Source organism: Myodes glareolus, chromosome 4 (assembly GCF_982192425.1).
Source record: "Myodes glareolus chromosome 4, mMyoGla1.1, whole genome shotgun sequence".
Lineage (NCBI taxonomy): Eukaryota > Metazoa > Chordata > Mammalia > Rodentia > Cricetidae > Myodes > Myodes glareolus.
Genome location: NC_142029.1, coordinates 46,578,972 through 46,600,968, shown reverse-complemented (window position 1 = coordinate 46,600,968; position 21,997 = coordinate 46,578,972).

The window sequence follows — 21,997 nt, the reverse complement described above, 5'->3', positions numbered from 1 at the left end:
AGGACTGGATCAGAAAGCTGGTACAGTCTCTTTGGATATCAGTGTGCAATTTCTCAGAAAATTAGGAAACAACCTTCCTCAAGACCCAGCAATATCACTTTTGGGTATATATCCAAAGAATGCTCAATCATGCCACAAGGACATGTGTTCAACTATGTTCATAGCAGCATGGTTTGTCATAGTCAGAACCTGGAAACAACCTAAATGCCCCTCAACCAAAGAATGGATAAGGAAAATGTTGTACATTTACACAATGGAGTACTACACAGCAGAAAAAAATAACGACATCTTGAATTTTGCAGGAAAATGGATGGAGCTAGAAAACATCATTTTGAGTGAGGTAACCCAGAACCAGAAAGAAAAATATCACATGTACTCACTCATAAGTGGTTTTTAAACATAAAGCAAAGAAAACCCGCCTACAAATCACAATCCCAGAGAACCTAGACAACAATGAGGACACTAAGAGAGACATACATAGATCTAATCTACATGAGAAGTAGAAAAAGACAAGATCTCCTGAGTAAATTGGGAGCATGGGGACCTTGAGGAAAGGGTTAAAGGGAAGTGGAGAACCAAAGAGGGGAGCAGAGAAAAATGTAGAGCTCAATAAAAGTCAATAAAATTTTAAAAATTATAAAAATCAATGTCTTACACTATGAAAAAAAGAAGTAAACTTAAAAATAAAACAGTTTTTAAAAAAGACACAGGCTAACAGATTGGATACGAAAACAGAATCCACCCTTCTGCTGCATACAAGAAATATACCTTAACCTCAAAGACAGGCATCATTTCAGAGTAGAGGGTTGGGAAAAAATTTTCCAGTCAAATGGACCTACGAAACAAACTGGTTTAGCTATTCTAATATCTAACAAAATAGGCTTCAAACTAAAATCAATCAAAAGAGACAAAGAAGGATATTTCATATTAGTCACAGGAAAAAATCCATCAAGAGGAAATCTCAATACTGAACGTCTATACCCACAAATACAAGGGCACCCTCATATGTAAAAGAAACACTACTAAAGCTTAAATCACATTAAATACCACACAGTAATAGTGGGAGAGTTCAACACCCCACTCTCATCACTGGACAGGTCTGTCAGACAGAAAATTAACAGAGAAATAAGAAAAGTAACAGATGTTATGAATCAAATGGACTTAAAAGTCATCTATAGAACATTCCTTCCTACCATAAAAGAATATACCTTTCTCTTAGCATCTCATGGAACGTTCTCAAAAACTGACCACATTCTAGGTAACAAAGCAAACCTCAACAGATACAAAACAATTGGAATAACCCCATGTATTTTATTGGATCATGATTAAAATCAGAATTCAACAGCAACACTAATTTCAGAAAGCCCACAAACGCATGGAAATTAAACAATGCCCACCTGACTCATCAATGGGTCAAGGAAGAACTAAAGGAAGAAATTAAAGACTTTCTAGAATTCAATGAAAATGATCATACAACATACCCAAACTTATGCAACACAATAAAAGCAGTGTTAAGAGGAAAGCTCATAGCACTGAATGTGTACATAGAGAAACTACAACAAAAAAGTCAGGACCATGAGGGATTCACCACTAAGATAGTGTGCATGAGCAAATGGGAGCTCACCAACTCCAAGCTGGACTGGGACTGATTGAGCATGGGATCAAACTGGTGCCTGTGAATGTGGTTGACAGTTGGGGCAGACTGAGGGGCCAATGATAATGGCACTGGGATTTGTCTCTACTGTACTGGCTTTTTGGGATCCTATTCTCTTTGGATGTATACCTTGCTCAGCCTGGAGGTAGTGGGGAGGGCCTTGGACTTCCCACAGGGCAGGGTGCCTTGCCCTCTCTTAGGACTGGAGGGGGTAGAAGGGTGGTGTGTGGGAGGAGTGGAAGGGAAGTGGGAGGAGGAGAAGAAGTGTGAATTTTGATTGGTATTATTTTTAAACTAATAAAAAAATGGAAGTACTATAAAAAAAAGCTACAAAATTCTCACACAAGTGAGTTAACAGAACACCTGAAAACTCAAGAACAAAAAGTAACAAACTCACCCAGGAGGACTAGTTGGCAGGAAATAACCAAACTGAGAGCTGAAATCAATAATATAGAAACAAAGAGAACAATACAAAGAATCAATGAGACAAAGAGTTGGTTCTTTGTGAAAATCAACAAAATAGACAGATCTATATCCAAACTAACCAAAAGGCAGAGAAAGAATATCCAGGTTAACAAAATAAGAAATGAAAAGGGAGACATAACAACAGACACAAAAGAAATCCAGAGAATCATTAGGTCATATTTCGAAAACCTGTACTCAACCAAATTGTACTCAACTGTACTCAAGCTTAAAGGAAATGAGTAATTTTCTGGATAAATATCACTTACCAAAATTAAATCAAGGCCAGATAAGCAAATTAAATAGACCTATAACTACTAAAGAAATAGAAACCATCATCAAAAGTTTCCCAACCCAAAAAAGCCCAGTGCCTGAAGGTTTCAGCATAGAATTCTATAAGATTTTAAAAGAAGAACTAATACCAATATTCCACAAATTGATCCACAAAATAGAAACAGAAGGAACATTATCAAACTCTTTTTATGAAGCTATAACTACCCTGATATCCAAACCACACAAAGACATTACTAAGAAAGAGAATTACAGACCAATCTCCCTCATGTGCATAGATGGAAAAATACTCAATAAAATACTGGCAAACTGAATCCAAGAAAATTCATCCACCATGATCAAGTCAGCTTCATCCCAGAGATACAGGGATGGTTTAACATATAAAAATCTATCAATGTAATCCACCATATAAATAAACTGAAAAATAAAAACCACATGATCATCTCATTAGATGCTGAAAAAGCCTTCAACAAAATACAATATGCCTTCATTATAAAGGTCTTGGAGAGAGCAGGGATACAAGGAACATACCTAAACATAATAAAGGCAATATACAGCAGGCCAACAGCCAACATCAAAATAAATGGAGACAAACTCACAGTGATCCTACTGAAATCAGGAACAAGACAAAGTTGTCCACTCGCTCCATATCTATTCAATATACTACTTGAGTTTCTAGCTGGAGCAATAAGACAACAAAAGGAGATCAAGGGGATACAAAGCAGAAAGGAAGAAGTCAAACTCTCACTATTTGCTGATTATATGACAGTTCACATAAGTGAGCCCAAAAATTCTACCAAGGAACTTTTACAACTTATAAACACCTTCAGTAATGTAGTATGATTAACTCAAAAAAGTCAGTAGCTCTCCTTTACACAGATGATAAATGGACAGAGAAAGAAATCAGAGAAACATCACCCTTCACAATAGCCACAAATAACATAAAATATCTTGAAGTAACTCTAACCAAACAAGTAGAAGACCTGTACGACAAGATCTTAAAATCTTTGAAGATTTAAATTGAAGAAGATACCAGAAAATGGAAAGATCTCCAATGCTCTTGGTAGGTAGAATTAACATAGTAAAAATAATAAGCTTACCAAAAGCAATCTACAGATTCAATTAATGCCCAGCAAAAACCCAGCAAAATTCGCTACAGATTTTGAAAGAACAATACTCAGCTTCATATGTTAAAAAAAAAACTCAGGATAGCCAAAGCAATCTTGAATAATAAAGGAACTTCTGGAGACATCACAATCCCTGACTTCAAACTCTACTACAGTGCTATGGTACTGAAAACAGCCTGGCACTGGCATAAAAACAGACAGGAGGGACCAATGGAATCTAATCAAAGACCTGGATATCAATTCACATACCTACAAACACCTGATTTTTGACAAAGGAGCAAGAAAAAAATCAAATGGAAAAGAAAGCATATACAACAAATTGTGCAGGCATAACTGGATATCAACATGTAGAAGAATGAAAATAGACCCATATCTATCTCCACGCATAAAACTCAAGCCCAAATGCATCAAAGACCTCAACATAAAGCCAGCCACACTTTATAGAAGAAAAAGTGGGAAGTATACTTGAACGCATTGGCACAGGAGACTACTTCCTAAATATAACCCCAGTAGCACAGACACTGAGAGAAATTATTAATAAATGGGACCTCCTGAAACTGAGAAGCTTCTGTAAAGCAAAGGACATGGTCAACAAGACTAAAAGGCAGCCTACAGAATGGGAAAAGATCTTCACCAACCCCACATTGGACAGAGGTCCGATCTCCAAAATATACAAATAGCTCCAGAAACTGGTCATCAAAAGAACAAATAATCTAATAAAATATGGGGTACAGATCTAAACAGAGAACTCTTAACAGATAAATCTAAAATGGCTGAAAAACGCTTAAGGAAATGCTCAACATCCTTAGCCATCAGAGAAATGCAAATCAAAACACTTCTGAGATTCCAGTGGCCACGACCAAAAACACTGATGACAATTTATGCCTGAGAGGATGTGGGGTAAAGGGAACACTCCTGCATTGCTGGTGGGAGTGCAAACTGGTACAGCCACTTTACATATCAGTATGACGATTTTTTATAAAATTAGAAAACAACCTACTTCAAGTCCCAGCAATACCACTTTGGGGTATATACCCAAAGGATGCTTAATCATATCACAAGGACATGTGCTCAACTATGTTCATATGCTCATAGAAGCATTATTTGTCATAGCCAGAACCGGGAAACAACTAAATGCCCCTCTACCAAAGAGTGAATAAGGAAAATGTGGTACATTTACATAGTGAAGTACTACGCAGCAAAAAAAAATAATGACATCTTGAAATTTGTGGGCAAATGGATGAATCTAAAAAATATCATAACCTAGACCCAAAAAGACAAATATCATATGTAGTCTCTCATCAGTGGCTTTTAGAGATAAAGCAAAGAAAAGTCAGCCTACCATTCACAGTCCCAGAGAACCTAGACAACAAGGAGGACCCTAAGAGAGACATACATGGATTTAACATACATGGGAAGTAGAAAAAGACAAAATCTTGTGAGTAAATTGGGAGTATGGGGACCATAGTGCGGGAGAATTGTTTGTATTCTGTTAATCATATTTTAATAAAACGCTGATTGGCCAGGCAGGCAGTATAGGCAGGAAAGCCAGACAGGAAGTAGGGGTGGAGCAAAGAGACTGGGAGTATTCTGGGAAGCAGGAAGCTCACTCCGCCATTCCTGCCCAGACCACCGAAGAGACAACATGTGAGCTGCCATGCTGAGAAAGGTACTGAGCCATATGGCTAACATAGATAGTGATAATGAATTAATATAAGTTACAAGGACTAATAAGAAGCCTGACCTAATGGGCCAATCAGTTTATAACCTTATGGAGTCCTGTGTGTGATTTTCTTTGTGGCTTGCCGGTTGTGGGGTACTAGGTTGGACAGATACCCCAACAAGCCGGCCCTCATGCTACAGTAGAAGGAGAGGGGAGAGAAAGGGAGGGGAGCAGAAAAAATATATAGCTCAATAAAAACAATTTTAAAAGAATAAGGCTTATTAGTTAATAGTTAAAGGCTTCAGTTTCAGATCAACTTACCTTAACTGCTCTTTATAATAGTAAATAGTCTTAACTCTTCCCCCCCCAAATAAAAGAGTAGCTCGAGATCAGATGTTTTATAGAAGGGCAGCCACATTCATCTACATGATGAACACTCCTGTAAGACTGGATCAAGATCAGATTTGCACAGAGGGGCAGCCACATTAACCTACAGGATGGACATTCCTGTCTGAGTCAATCAAGATCAGATGTGTACAGATGGGCAGCCATATAAGAACTCAGGAAGAAACTACCACCTACAAGCCCAGGACCAAAGCCTCAGGGTAAAGTGGGCCCAGCAACACCTTGCTTCTGAAGTTGCAGTTCCGGAATAAGGCAGTGAGCGCATACAGCCACCAGTCTGTGGTGTCTGTTAGGAGCCCTTGGAGACTACCATGGTGACTCCTGCCTTCATTCACCCCTGAGTGTTTTACGAAACACTTCATAAGATATTATGTTTATTTTTAATGTTTTCTTGCTATATATTGAATAAAGTTACTTATTTCAAATCTTCCCAAAAAAAATAGTTTGGACACAACCTGCTGCAATCATCCAGATTGCTACTAATGAATCACACACACACACACACACACACTCACCGCAGGCGTGGAGAACCAAAAGAGACTTTCTCAACTTTTCTTGTTTCACAGATTATGGTGAAAGGGAAGCAGCTATTACCCTATAGGAAGTCCATGAGCTTCTGATGCTGGACATACTAACTAAGGGGTTGCTGCATTCTCAACTTCACTAGAGAGTGAGTTGCTTTGACAGAGCAGGAAGACCTGGTCCCGCTTCACTGTGAAGATACACTCAAGGTGTGGGAATGGTGGAGAAGTTCAGGCACCATGCTTGTCCTTACCTGATCCTGCTTCACTGTGAAGATACACTGAAGGTGTGGGGATGGTGGAGAAGTTCAGGCACCATGCTTGTCCTTGGCCATGTAGAAGCATAACTGTTGATAGCAACAAAGGTGATTAATGGGAAGAGAAAGTGAAGAAAAGGGGGCAAGAGGGCACACGGGCCAAACGCCCAAGTACATCATGTACATGTGTGTTTTCATGTAACTTAGACCCATGTACAATGACAATACACCAATTTTAAGACAGTGAGTTCCAGGTAAGGAGCAAAACGACATCTTTAATCCGCTTTCTATCGGTAGAGGCTGAGACTCAGACTGGTTCCATTCTGCCCTTTAAATGTATTCATTAATTCAGTTAATTTATAAGTAGTTACCATAATAGTTACTGTGATGCCTGCTGTATCCATGTATTTATTACTAAATTCTAAAGATCCATGTATAATATGATATACAGGAACTACCATTACAAGACAATGGGTAATTCCGAGGGTGTTCAAGGTTTGGCTAGAGTACACAGGAATTATTACCCAAAAGCATTAGCTATACAGGGAAGAAAAAAATCAAGTTATGACTTTCTTAATTAATGTGTCCATGCATTCAGTCTCAAAGCTCTGATAAAGTTACATTGGAAACAGATGATCCTGAGTTCAAGGTTAACATGAGTTACCAAGTGAGAGCCTGTGTCAAAAAAGAAAAAGAAAAGGAAAAAGTTGGAGTATGCAACTTCAACTTAGCAAGCTCTGTCTCCTTCATGCCATACTCTTAGGACTCTGCTCAAACCAATGAAATCTGAAGCAGATGCTCAGTATCTGCAGTAAGGAGCAAGACCCATAGCTTTCTCCAAGTAGAAATCTACTTATCATTTATTCACAAGGAGAAAAAGAATGTTTTAATTAGGATATTCAAAAGAACCTGGCCACTTACACAATGATGCTCCTCAAGGCAACCATGGTAGAAACTCTTTTCTTCTATCAGCTTGGCTCATTGCTTATTGAACAGTAAGAAAGGAAGGAGGAAGACAGAGTAATTAGTATTAGTAATTACTATCCCCTAATAATAAGGATAATATTGGAAACTTTTCTCTCCATAAAATAACTGTGAACAATAATATCAAGCTGAAGACTCTGCAGTCAGCACTAATAGGAAACGGGAACAAGAGTTCTGTGAATGACAGCATTGGGACTCAAAGTCAAGAGCGTATATTGAGTTTTCTGCACACTTCTTTTTTTAATCTCTTTGGAGAAAATTAATCGTATAGCCAAAAGAGGTTATTTAAGTTGGGGACTCCACAGACTAATTTTTAACCAGAAGCACAAAGCTATGTCATTTTATAAAATTTATGAATTTTGTAAAAATTTTGTGAGTATTGCAATTTTATAAATATTACTGAGCTAGTACATTAAAATCCATGAAATAAGGACTATTGAAGTAATATACTCAAGCCTGGCACTTCTTTTAAGGAAGTCATTGTTGACTTCACACTGGAAAGAATGGAAGATATCTTCCAAAATGTACCAACTGACAAGAGATGATGTAACTAAATGTAAGAACACAAGTCTCAGAGACGTCAATGTTCTCTACATTAAAAACTAACCTGACACTCAGAAGATAGGCACTCAGAAGATATGGTTTACAGTCAGTCTGTTGTCTACAAAGTAAGTTCCAGGCTAGTCCAGTCTATAGTACAGAAAAAAAAAACTAGGGAAAAAATTTTAAAAAATAAAACTAATGACAACTACCAAAATAGGTGGCAGAGGTCTGTGTTCCCAGAGATTCTCTGCCGGAATCTTTAGCTTCAACTGCAGAACACCTTCTAATCCTGGGTGCAGTGCAGGAGCTCTCAGTGCTTAGCCAAAGCCCTCTGCTTGCTCCTGTGATTACTGGTTGAAACAGTACACAACATCCCCTTCTCCAGGGTGCTACATTGGACCATCACATAGTGAAGAGCCCTGCTTCTCTCAAGAAATAGTCAGTGATGATTGACAGCTGAAAATATAAGGGACCAGATCAACCCTCTGCTTTACTGGACACAACTCCATGGTGCACTTTCTATCCTGTGGCTGCCATCCTGAAACCATACTGAAGTCATTGCAAAATAAGCAATGTTCTTGCTTCACTTTCTTCTCTCACTGCTCCTCTTCTTTTGAACACACCCCATTAATGATACACTTGACAGAGCACTCCATCTAACCGAACCCTAACTACTAGGCTGATGGTAGAACGGAAGCTTAGGTTCAGCTCCTTTATGAAAGGAGAGATGTCTCTTTCTCAGAGAAGGGGCTGGGCCAGTGAAGTCATAAGAAAGGATGTCTGAAAACACTACCACGGAAACTTTTTTCTCCTATTTTCTTCTTACAATGAGAGTAAGAAGATATATAATGTCAGGTTCAGAATAAGGACTCAAAGAAAATGAACAGAAATATCCACTGGCTGTATCATTAAATTTTACACACACACACACACACACACACACACACACCCGAATAAGCATACGCATGGGCATGCACACACACACACACACACACACACAAACACACACCAGAGGACTCTTCTATAGAACACTTTTAGAACATCCTAAAGGGAGACTATCTGGAAATATGGAATTCAAATCAGAATTAAGAGGCAGTATAAATTTGCCTTGGAGGATCTTTGAGTACCAGCTTTCTCTGTAATTGCTGAGCAGTTGGGCAGCTGGTCAAGGTCTGTTATTTAGATTTCTGGTGAAATATCCCTATGCCATTTACATGATAACTAACAACCACTACTGCCCCAAAATCAGACAGACACAGAAGAATATGACCTTATAAGCTGATTGGACCAACCCAGTGGTTTCCTCTGATTCATTGCCCAGCTTATGAACATAAGCTTTAGAGATATAAAACTGAGAGAGAAAAACTCCATGACCAGGATCCATAGAGAAAGCTGGGCCGGGAAGAGAGAGTTAATCTGTATCCATCTGGTTTGTATTTTTCTCCACCACACTCCATCAGCCACTACAAAATAGCCCCATGTGTTCCTGGGTACTGCTGAGCCAGACATCTGGAAACAAGCTCCCTTGTTTTTAAACCGTGATAACAATAGAAGAATTAGAGAAATTACGTTAAATGCTTCATTATTCTAATGGGAAAACAACACTAGCCATGAGAACTATATTCAGGTCAGCATTCGAAGACAGGATTGTGGTGCACTCTTATACCAGTTCAGGACTCTAATCCTAGAGCTTTGGAAGGCGGTGGTAGAGGCAAAACCTGTTAGGTGATTTTTTTTTTTTTTAATAAAAAAAGATCCAAACCAGAGTCTTGATTTAGGAAAGAAGAGCCAAGTCAGGAGTTAAGCTCCTCCAGGCTAATGCCAATAAATAGAAAACACCAATGGAATTTGTTTTAACACCAAAAAGAAAACATTTGAACAAATAGAACTCTATCAGAACACACGTGCATGTTCTTAATTGTGCTGCCTCTGAGCTAAAATTATTCCCCAGTCTCAGTTTAACTACATTCATAGAGTCACCAGATTTAAACCCAGGCAGGAATTTTGAGCTTATCATTGGATAACTTACTGGGTTTCGGTGACTAAGGATTCACAACTGTGATGAGAACCCAGGGCATGAAGCAGGCAGTTCCCAAAATGATACGGCGGTACCCCAGAGTTCACAGTCATTGCCAACACTCAATACTTTAAGCACTTAAAATGTCTTAACATAAAGGTATTAACGGCCTCCATTCTCAATTAATGTAACAAGGATGGAGACGTCAGCACTGCTTTTAATTTCTGTTTCTGGTTTAGAACTCAAACGGAGCTGTCATTTTTCTCTGCGGTAACAAAATCATATTGTGACAAAAAATACAGACGAGTTGTAAAGGAATTTCTATTGAATTAAAGCATAGCATTCTTCTAACACCTGGGTATACGTTATCTTCTGATCATAATTAGGCTGCCATGTGAGTACCACATGTGTGGACAGGAACAATTCAGGGAGTCACAAAGGAGCAAGCCTGAAGTCAGTCCAGCCTTCATTCTGCCCATTGCAACCCTGACCTTGATCATCATTCGCCTTGTGCCCGGCCTTTAGACCCTGCTGGGCTGCCTCGCCAGCCTCAGGGATGGAAGGGCGCTCTAAACACAGGACCACAGCAGAGTCCCTTTGCTGTAGTTTTGTTCCAGAGGAATAACTGGCATGAAGGAAACATTAAAATTCGACATGATCACCGGACTCGACTAAAGCATCATCGGTGTTCAGTCTAAAGCAGTAGAGTAAAGACTTGGACCACTCTCCTGCCACCAAATAAAAATGGGTTAACTTGCACTTGTTTGGGGTTGCCAGGTGACTGTCTCCTTTTCTTCACTCCAGATGCGTAAATTCACCTTACATCTCTGTTCATTTCACTGTACATTATGAGTTCCTTTGTGGATTTTAAAAGGAATGAAAAAAAAAAAAAAAACAAGCCTGAACCTGGGCAGAGCTAATTCTCAACGTCAATGCTTTAGGCTTTTCTAGACAGCTAGACATTCAAAAGAAGAAAATCAAAGATTTCAATTCCTTTTCCTTTGGACTCTTGTTTTTGGCAATTCCCGTAAAAAGGGTGTGTTTCCCTTAGTCAACATGCTGTCCTGCATGACAATCATTCCTAGAATCAAATAAAGGCTAGGAATGACCGTTGGGAATCTGATGAAGACAGTCCCTCCCTATCCATGCTCACTCCTTGACCCTTGCATGCCACCTTGTCCATCACAACACACACTCACTCTTTAGCTCTTGCATGTTGCTGCCTTGAGAAATGCTACATTAAAGCTCAGCTGGGACTCTTCCTCACCCAGGGTAGGAAGCAGGTACATAATAAGATATTCTTACCCTGCTGGAACTGGACTATGCCTTGTACTCACTCAGCACTGACAGTGTACTCATGGCATGCCAGGATGTTCTAGGAAGCAGAGACTAAGAGAAGAATCAGAAAGACCATGCTTCCCTGAGCTTGCTCTGTTCCGAATATAGCAGTGCACAGTTGCCCATTTGTGTTTTATTGTTTTACTTCAGTTTGTGACCTTGAATAAAAACCAATCTATCTTTTTTAAAAGCATCTGCCTCTATTGAAAAATCCTTGCCCCCGTTTTGAGGATTTATGACACCTGAATATCCCTATCACCATGGCTAAAGCCCCTACTGATGCACTTAACCCCTACTGGGTCATTAAGCAAAGCAAGACTTTATCACCTGAAAGGTCTGGGGCTAAGGGCTCTAGTGAACTGTAGCCAGGGCATGGAGCAGCTGTATGGCATGCAACATCCATGCACAAGGGCTATCAGCAGGCTGTAGGAGTAGTTAGAAGTAAGTTCTTCACATTCCTACATGGCATGTAATTATTAAATGTCAACATGTAAAGAGACTTTAGATTTAATCAAGCATAACCCTCCATTTATTAGAGATAAAATAAATTGGAACATTTTGGAATGACACAGCATCTTAGAAAATCACATTGACCACTGGTCATGGTAGCACACACCTTTAATCTCAGGACTAGAGCAGCAGAGGCAGGCAGGTGTCTGTGAGTTTGAGGCCAGGAATACAAAGTGAGAACTTGTTTCAAAAAAAAGAAGAAGAAAAACCAAAAACAAACAAACAAACAACACAACCAGGATGGCAATAAATTGAAAAGATAGAGACACTGGGGAATTTCTGTATCCTAACTGTGCTCAGGTCTCCATCCCTAAGGAAGGCTGACGAGAGGGCTCCAGAAACATGGCAGCCTGGCAGGCTAGGAAAGAGATCTGCCAAAAAGAATTTGGGGGAGATCTTTAGTCCAATCTGCCAAGTATGCGTCTCAGAGTTATACCAAATACATTCAGAGAGCCAAGCCTCACCATGCTGGGAAAACTTTATGCTGTCTTGTGGTGGCACACACCTGTAATTCTATCACTCAAGAGGCAGAAATAAACAGATCTCTGAGTTTGAGGCTGGCCTGGACTACAAAACTAGTTCCAGGACAACTAGGGAAACCCTGTCTTGGGAAAAACAAAAAAAGGAAGGAGGGAAGGAAGGAAGAAAGGAAGGAAGGAAGAAGAGGAAGAAAGAAAGGGAAAGGAAGAAGGAGAGGGAGGGAGGAAAGAAGGAAGGAAGGAAAGAAAAAAGGAAGGAAGGAAAGAAGGAAGAAAGGAAGGAAGAAAAAGAAGAAAAAGAAAAAATCTAAAAGAAATGGAGATTGATTTTGGTTCATAATCTACTTTTGGTGTACCATTTCTTTGGGGAACTTCTAGAATTCCTGAAAAGAAGGTATTCTTTTTGTTCAGATAGGATTTAAATAAATATTTTTACAACATATCAAAAATAATAAAAGCTAATTGGCTTCTTTAGCTTTAGTTGATACCTGTTCAACCCGATTGCTTTTCCTCCAAGCTATAGTTTATAGGTACAGTAAAAAAGCAAACAAACAACAACAAAACCACCAAGAAAACCCAAAATAAAACATAGATGAGGAGAGAATGTGAGAAAATAAATGCTATAAAACCTAAAAATTAAAATAAAATGGGTTTAAAAGAAACCAGGCAACTAGAGTAACAGGGATACAAATAATTATTGTGCATTTCCCCTAAGTCTCAATGGAGTACTGTACATATTCAAGTCAGCATGAGAGATACAAGACACAGTGAAAGGAGAGAAGGTGGGACAAGAAAGAGATGTCCAGTAGTCCTACAGTCACAGCAATGTTCCATACATGCAAATGGGTGATTTGCCTCGCCTATGCCTACACCCTTTTCCCCAAGTGCCAGCACATCACTGTTTACCTGGAACCATACAGAAGTGCTCTCATGAGCTTTCCTTCATCTTCTCTTGCCTTTTCCAGGCTTTTCCCTTGGCAAAAGTTGGAGATCTTTCAAACATTCCAACTCTGTTCTGACACAGTCCTGCTCGAGTTCAGTCTCAAGGCTTTCTGCTGCCTTCAAAGACAATGTCATGGGGCTGGAGACATGCATGACACTGAGATTACAAACACTTGCTGCTCTTGCAAAGTTTGGTTCCAAGCACCAACAATGGGCTATTTATAACAGCCTTAAACTTCAGCTTCAGGAATCCAACACCCTCTTGTTACCTCAGCAAGCATACCTGAACCCTCATGCACATACACACATGCATAAAATTGAAAGAAATTTTAAAAATTAAAACATATAGCTGGAATGTATATCAATATATTAAAGACCACATATGACAATCCCACATTTATCATTTCTTGAATATCAAGAGCAAAACAATGGTTTCTATTAATCATTATAACACTGGGAATCTAAGTCAGAACAGTTAACAAAAGGGAGAAAACAAAATAAAGACTATCAAAATAAGAAAGGAAGATGTAAGGTTGTCTTGATTGCAGATGGAATGATCTTATATACAGAAAACTTTAATGACTCCACCCAAAAGATTCTACAACTAGTGCGGGGACCCATAAATGTGAGCCCATTCCACCTGAGCTTATTTTTGCTCTCTCAGAGTTGTTGACAACAAACAAGAAATTTTGACCTAGGGTGTGGTTAGTTAGTATTTTGAGTGTAGAGGTGGATCTTGTTCACCTGGACCAAAGGTCAGAGAATTCAAATTTATTCTTTATATCATGTTAATGAAGTCTGTCACATTCCCACCCTTTTTGGGGGTGAAGTATATAAACGTGTGGAAAATAAACAAAATAGATTCAGAAATCACTGAATGCCCCCACCACCCGCCACATGCTGTTCTGTATTTCTGTCTCATGTCTTTTTATATCTCTGTTCCTTTTTCTTAATAATTCTAATCTTCACACTCCTGCCCCAGAATGTACAAGGTATGTCAAAGCTGATCTTCAACAAACTAGTAACTCAATTCAGTAAAATTGCAAAACACAAAATCAACATGTAAACATTAGTTGCCTTTCTATATGCTATAATAAACTATCCAAAAGATAAAGTTTGACCTCCTAATATTAGCACCGAACAATAAAAATACTTAGGAATCAATTTAATCAAGGAGATAATAATAATAATAAATACCAAAGCATGAAATATTTATTCAAGAAATTGAAGACAGAGATAACTGAAATAATATTTCATACTATCCTGAGTCCATGGATTAGAAGAATTAATATTTTTTTAAATTTCCACATCACCTAAAGGAATATATAGAGAGATTCACTTTAATTCCTATCAAAATTTCAAAAAGTTATCACAAAAGTAGCAACAAAAAGTTCTAAGATTCCTATGGAAGTCCAAAGGGCCCTAAATAGCTAAGTCATCCTCAAGGAGAAAGCAGGAAATACTATTACTTGATTTAAAAGTATACTACAAATTATGGCAACCCAAGCAAAATGGTACTGGCCATAGAACCATGGGAAATAAGAAAGTGGACCCCAAACAATCACACATATTTCAGCTAAATAATATTCAACAAGGTCATGAAGAAAACACAGTGGAGAAAGGATGATCTATTCAATAAATGGTGTTTTTAAAAACTGGTATCTTTCTGCAAGAGAGAAAGGTTGGACACAAATGCATAGAAGAGGAGAATAGTGTAAGTGAAATCATGAAACTCCTGTAAGATCATATGGCAGAAAATCTCTTTGACTTTATCCTTGCTTTGTAACATGAGGGGCCGGCTTGTTGGGGTATCTGTCCCTCCCAGTACCCCACAACCGGCAAGCAACAAAGAAAAATCACACACAGACCCCATAAGATTATAAACTGATTGGCCCATTAGCTCAGTCTTCTTATTAACTAATTCTTACATCTTACGGTAACCCATAATTCTACTCTGTGTTAGCCATATGGCTTGGTACCTTTTTCAGCTGTCAGCTTACATATTGCTTCTTCAGTGGTCTGTGCAGGAATGGCGGCGGGAGCTTCCTGCTTCCCAGAATATTCCCAGTCTCTTTTCTCCACCTTTACTTCCTGTCTGGCTTTCCCGCCTATACTGCCTGCCTGGCCAATCAGCGCTTTATTAAATATGATTGACAGAATACAGACAATTCTCCCGCATCATTTCCCTCTATTTTTAAAAACAGAAAAATACCCATAGTCCATTTGTTGGGAATGTGGGTGTAGTATTTCAGGCTACTTCCTGCTGGTTGGGGGTGCTGATAATCAAATGGGGACCTAAAGAAAATTTAGAGTTGTAATCAAGTCCTGACTGGAGTATCCTGTGAGTCTCGGTCATCTCAGGCTGCAGTCTTGAATCTTTTCTGGATGTAGAACTCTGTCATCTGGGCCATCTGTTCCTATCGGAGATTTCTCAGGTGGTCTTCCTTTATAGAACCTGATTTTTCTTAACTCAGAATGAATCCACAGCCTCTCATTTTCTGTGGAAACAAAAGCAAAATCTCTTCTCCAAAGTAACATACTTGTTGACTTCAGCTTTGAAGCCAAGGTATTTTCAAAATACCTATCTTGGGTTAGTTCAGCAGCATTCATAAACAAAAGTTTTTTTAGCAGCTGTTGCTCCTTCCTCAGCATTCAAACAATTCAAAGAGAGCATAGTAGCATACAGTATCAAGATTCTCTGTTTATTTTCCATATTTATGTGGTTTTACTTTAACCTCTATTTCTTATATTTTTTACTTTTACTTTTAGAGACAGGTTCTCTGTATATCTTTGTCCTGGAATAACTCTGTAGACCAGGCTGTCTTTGAACTCACAGAGATCCACTTGTCTCTGCCTCCTCAGTGCTAGGATTAAAGGTGTGTGCTACCACACCTTGAACTCAGAGATCTGTCTGTTTCTGCCTCCCAGGCATTGGGATTAAAGGCGTGTGTTACCACACCTTGAAGTCACAGAGATCAATGTACCTCTGCCTCCCAAGTGTTGGAATTAAAGGTGTGTACCACCACACCCAACTACTTTCTTTTTACTTTAAGAACTTTAACTTTTATCCTGCATATATTTTTAACACACTGTAAACCATTAAGAGGTTTTCTTTGTCTTTGAATCTCTCTTTACTGTATATCTCTCTTTTTCTGACTGCATGAGTTGTTAAAGAGAATATTAGAGCCATGACTTTGATAGCTGAATTCAGCCCATTCCTTAGCTTTCCAGCCTCATGGCGGAGGTACCGCAGGAGCCATTTTTCTCGCCACAACTCTGTGGCACTTCAAGGTCCCTGCCAGCAAGTGAGCTGCAGCATTCTGCTCACAGACCATATTCAAATCCTCCATAGTCGGACTGCCTGCCTGAAAGAGTCAGAGTTTGCCCTGGCAGGACAGCCCAGAAAGCCAGCATTTTAAAACAGCGCAGCTTTTTTCCTGCTATGGCTGAAAACTGAAAAGCATGCATTCAGCTTTTCATCAACACCATGTAAGTGTTTCGTGGCAGGACCTCTTAAAGGAGCTGCAAAGTTTTGTAGCTAAAGCTGAGTCAGGAAGCCTCTCTTAGATGAGAGCATTTGCCAGACTCTAGCAAGCAGAGCAGACCCGAGAAATTGGTGCTACCAACAAAACATGCTTTACTCTATTCTTTCCCAAACTTTTTCAGGCTTTCTGTGGATTCAGTTATCCATGTGGGCGCCATATATAACATGAGAGGCTGGCTTGTTGGGGTATCTGTCCCTCCCAGTACCCCACAACCGGCAAGCAACAAAGAAAAATCACACACAAGACCCCATAAGATTATAAACTGATTGGCCCATTAGCTCAGTCTTTTTATTAACTAATTTTTACATCTTACGGTAACCCATAATTCTACTCTGTGTTAGCCATATGGCTTGGTACCTTTTTCAGCTGTCAGCTTACATGTTGCTTCTTCAGTGGTCTGTGCAGGAATGGCAGCGGGAGCTTCCTGCTTCCCAGAATATTCCCAGTCTCTTTTCTCCACCTCTACTTTCTGTCTGGCTTTCCCGCCTATACTGCCTGCCTGGCCAATCAGTGCTTTATTAAATATGATTGACAGAATACAGACAATTCTCCCTCATCATTGCTTCTTGGCAATGATTTTATAGCCATACCCCCCAAAGATCACAGAGTAAAAGCAAGTTTAAGTGGAAAGACACCCAACTAAAATACTCTGTATCCTAGAGAGAATCAACCAAGTGAAAGATATGTAAAACGAAAATGGAATAACATAATTGAAAAGCTTACATACGATGAGAATCAGATACTAGGAATTTAGAACAGCTCAACAAGAAAAGAAACAACAGGCAGAAGAAACTTCTGTAAAAATACATGCATACATACATACATAATACATACATACATAATATTTCAAATACAAAAATGCAACAGGCCTGTGAGACACAAGTTGAAACTACAATAAGATACCTCTTCACATTTGTTGGGAAGCTTATTTTTTAAAAAAAAAAAAAGACAAAGATCCATGTAGGTAAATATTCCCTGATGGTGGGCATGCGAACTGGTTCAGCTCTGTTATAGAAAATAGTACAACCATCCTCAAAACATTAAACATGGAACTACCCTGTGACTTGGTATCATGCCATCCATGGTCCTGCTCTCTCATCTTTGTGGGTCTTATCACCATCCCCCTATTGCTCCTGTCTGAGCCCCTGGAATGCCCCCCTCCTTGCCTTTGGCCTCCATACATGCCGGCTCTGTGGGGTCTCTTTCCTGGCTTCTGTGCCCGTTTGGCTACTTGTCATTCTTCAGATCTTACCCAGTCCTGTCTGTCAGAGGCTCCACCGTGACATCCATCATTCTGCCACTCACCTGAGGTCTAATGGTTTTAATTTGTGAATCCCAAACCCAGCTAAGGAGCTGAAAGTGAAGATGCCTTGGGGTCCTTTGATTATAGTTTAGAGAAGATTTAACAAAAGCTGTGTAAGAACACTCAGCATGTGATTTAGCTTCAAGACTAAGATAAAAAAAAAAAACCTCAGAAATGAGGTTTTGTTGGTAGTGGTTTGTTTTGCTTTGCTTCATTTTCTTTGCTCCACAGGAACCAACAGCTCCATTTACACCAATAAAATGCTGTTCTCATCTGCCCTGCTGCATTATGAACAATAAAGATATACACTTACTATTTTCTGTATCATAAGTTTTTCCAAAACACTTTTATTAAATCCTCTGTAGATGGCATAATCCTGAACATTGCCCCAAAAATGAATTTAAATTTGTCAGAAAGGATAAGTAATTCAGACAGGGAAATCCATCTGTCTGTCTAGTTAACTACTGCATAATGAGGTTTCCCTGTGGAGACAACACCACACACACACACACACACACACACACACACACACACTGTATACATACACACACCACACACACCATACACACACACATATGCTCTCACACACATACACACACATGCATGTACACACACCACATACCACACACATACCAAACACACACATGTGTGTGCACACACACCTACAAACACACTGCATAGTCATATTACACACACCACACACACACACACACACACACACACACACACACACACACACACTTTATTAACCCCAGAAAGGGAATCCATGATAGAATAAAGTAACCATTGCAATCATGTCCAACTTGTAGAAACAGTGAGTTTTTACTGGGGTTACTAACAGGAGTCCAAGTTAGGGGTTGCTTATAGGAACACGGATAACTCAAAAGCAGCTGCATCACCACAAATCCCATCTCAACACAGGTAACAACTCACAAGAGCTGCAAACCTGGTGCTTTCTGCACAGCTTTCAGACAGCTCCACGGGTCAATCTCCTCCCTGAGCAGTTTTCCCAAACTGACATGTGTTTATTTCTTGATTTCTATGAGCTTCCTTCCTCCTCATGGAGGGACAGTTTCGGTTCAGAGAAAGCACTATGTAACTATCTTCCCTTAGGTTTTTATACTTTTGATTACTGTTTGCATGTCTGTTAATACAGATGACACAGGATCTGCTTAGTGACAATTCTCTTTTGTTTTAGCATGTATATTTCTGTTGTAACCATTCCAGGGATAGCACATTCTGAGCATATATGACAGGCTGTCTTTTGTAGAGTCCATGCCATAAGCGTCCCCTCCCTGAGAGCCTTTGGTCCTTCCCTTTCCATCTCTTCACTCACAGCCATGCACTGGGTCTCAGCATCAAGCTAGTTCAGTGAACACGCTGCCTGTGCTACGGACATCAAGTTGTACCTGTATATAGATAGGCTAAGATACAAAAGCAACACGTCTCTAATTTTAGTTCTTTGTGATTAGAGGGTAAGTTCATTTGCTAAAGTAATACAGTTTTTGAAATGCTTTTTACCCAAAAGATTTTCTTCAACTCAAAATAGAAAAATGAGAATATAGACACATAAAATTTCAATAAAGCATTGAATCAAAAAAACTTTGTTCTGTTTTGATCATTAAGAATTGCTTAGGGAGACCATAGAGACCTTCAGGGGAAAGAGCAGTTGCCCTTTTGAGCTTCTCCCTTTGTCCCGAGCTCCTACTGTGGAAGAAGGAGGTGCAGAGTCTGCTTCCCTTCACACCTTAGCAGAAAGGTGCTCAGCATCCAGCAAGTGCTCGTGATGGGGATATTAAAAGGCAGCAACCTGTCCTGGCCTTGCAGATTGCACCTCCAAAACTGTGTGAATGGCCTTCTAAAGGCAAGCTAAAGAGAAAGTGGAAAACTAAACTCAAAGATTAAGTTTCCATGTGTGCCCCCATTCCCAACAGATGGCCTCCACACCAGCAAACTTGTGCATTTGGTGATCTCCAGATGGGCAAATAAAATGCCATTTTGATCTGACTGTAACTTTGGAAGGGGGTGAGGGTGTGACATTGTTTCAATCAAACAAAAGGAAAATGCATTTTCTTAAGCACAGTCTATACTGAAAGAATAAACATTAAGGCTCCACACATGGAAATGTCGTAGTTCACTGTGGCATAAGGCTGATCTCTTTCGTGCCTTTCGGGAAGAACTACATAAATAACTGTGGAACAGCCTTGGTAAGTTTTGTATGAAAGAATACGCTACTGGATCAGTGAGGAAAACCTAGTTGGTGAATCTTACAAGACTCTTCCAAGTGGGTTGGGAAAATAACCCCCTGTTCATAGTTTCATTGAACATTAAAATCCATGACTGCCTTTCTATGTAAAATCATCTTTTTCTTCTTCTCTCTACCAGCAATCAATTTTCCCTATTATTTTCTAAATGGTTCCTTTCTGTTTTGTTTTTACAGTTAAAGCCATAGCCATATTATCTGGTGCCTCTTTGATTTACATGGCCCAGTGAACAATTGATGCCTTGCCTTTGATTTGGTGTTTCATTCTGCTTCCCACCTGCATCAGCCTCCAGTGTTCATCTCAGTTATGTGACACCCCCATCACCACCACTCATGTGAACTTACAGGAGCATGAGCACACACACACGCGCGCGTGCGCGCGCACACACACACACACACACACACACACACACCTTTTTATTTCAGTGGCTCTTCCAGGACTAATGCCCAGGACCTTGACTATAGATTTAGCTATCCATCTGGAAAACTAATGTTCTGGGTAACCTTAAATTCTAAACAGTAACTGTTCTGCCTTGAAGTGAGAACAGTGATAATACAGATTTTTGATTGTGTACTTGCATTTAAGTATCACAGGCTTTGCATTTAAACACCTAATTGGTGGCTACATATTTAAATGAAGCAACCTGGTCCGGTGTGAAACTTTTGGTCAATTGTTTGTTCATAATAATTTAAAGATATTTTTGTTATACATGAAGCTCTAAATGTTTAGAATTTGGTTGTGTCTGGCAGCTACAGTAGCGCCCAATGAAGTGGACAAATGGATCTTTCTATGCAACAGCTTAATGAGGTGCGGTGTCATGTATAGACGTCCATCAGCTCTAGAGTCCAAGTCCAGGATCTAAAGACCTGAACAATGGCTTTTGCTCTGGCCAGCTATGGTTTCTCACAACCCAAACGTCTACATAAATCCAAAGAGAAAATAATAGTATGTGCAGTGTATCAAGTTGCATAAGAGTTAAATGAGACACTCATGTGAAATTTTTTACACAGTTCAACATGTCCCTCCACAACACATGTTATGAGCCTGTTTCTTGCCAGTTCATCTTTCTTTACAGACACCCAGAAGACTGGGGCTCTGGCTTCGTCACAGCAGACAAGGTTGAAAGAAACTGATTGTAGGTACTTCATCATGTCTTTGGTTTCCTAGGATGATAAAGGCTCTCTGGCCACGCTCTCCCATGCATCCTACATTTCGGCTTCATAAAACATTGTATTCTTAAAGCAGATCATCTGTTCCTTAGACTGTCTAATCCCATTCCTCGCTCTCACCTATGGCACTGTCTCCCTTTCCACAAGTTCAAGAACTTGCAAGTCTTGGTGACTTTCCAGCAAGTAACCATGTGTGCAAAGGCCACCTGGCTCTGACACCCGTCAACACGACTGACATGGCTGCTTTGGGCTATCTGCACCTGCGTCTCTTTACTTTATCACATGCTAGTATTCCTTTCTAAACCCGGACTTTAGCCAGAGCAGCAACTGTTGCTGGAAAACAAGGAGCACCCTTCAATTGATGGCAAACAGAGGAGTGCGTGTGAATGAGGCCTGACCATAGGTTTTTAACCCAAAGACCTGGCTGTCCCACCATAACACAAGCTGTGACCTTGACAGTCAGATCTGCAAACCTTGTCAGGCTGTTCTGGCCCACCGACAATCCACGATCCTCACAGTAATC